The sequence below is a fragment of the Morone saxatilis genome, unplaced genomic scaffold (assembly GCF_004916995.1).
Source record: "Morone saxatilis isolate NCDOM2014 unplaced genomic scaffold, NCSU_SB_2.0 Contig16, whole genome shotgun sequence".
In the NCBI taxonomy this organism is placed as follows: domain Eukaryota; kingdom Metazoa; phylum Chordata; class Actinopteri; family Moronidae; genus Morone; species Morone saxatilis.
The window spans coordinates 21,220,739-21,221,108 of record NW_023339718.1 but is presented as its reverse complement, the minus strand read 5'-3'; positions in this window follow the sequence as shown (position 1 = coordinate 21,221,108).

The following is a 370-nucleotide window of genomic DNA, read 5'->3' as shown; positions in this document are numbered from 1 at the left end:
GAGGAGGAGGAGGAAGAGAGAGGAGGGCAAGGAGGAAGGTAGGATGAGATAAACGTGGAAGGAAAAATGAGGAAAAGGAGAAAAGTAAGCGAAGGAGGAATCAAAGGAGAGAGTAGGAGTAGAGGGGACATGGAGCAATAGGATAGAGGAGTTAGGAGGGGGATAAAAGGAGAATAAATAAGGAGTGAGGGACAGCATGAGGGAAGGGAGAATGCGGAGGGGGAGAGGCACAGGTAAGTAATGAGATAAATGGAACAGGAACAGATGGAAAGAAGATAATGAGAGGAGAGTCAAGGAGGGAGATGGAAAAGGTCAGTGAAAGGGGAAGTGGAAAAAGATGATAAAGAGATGAGTACAGTGACAGAGCAGG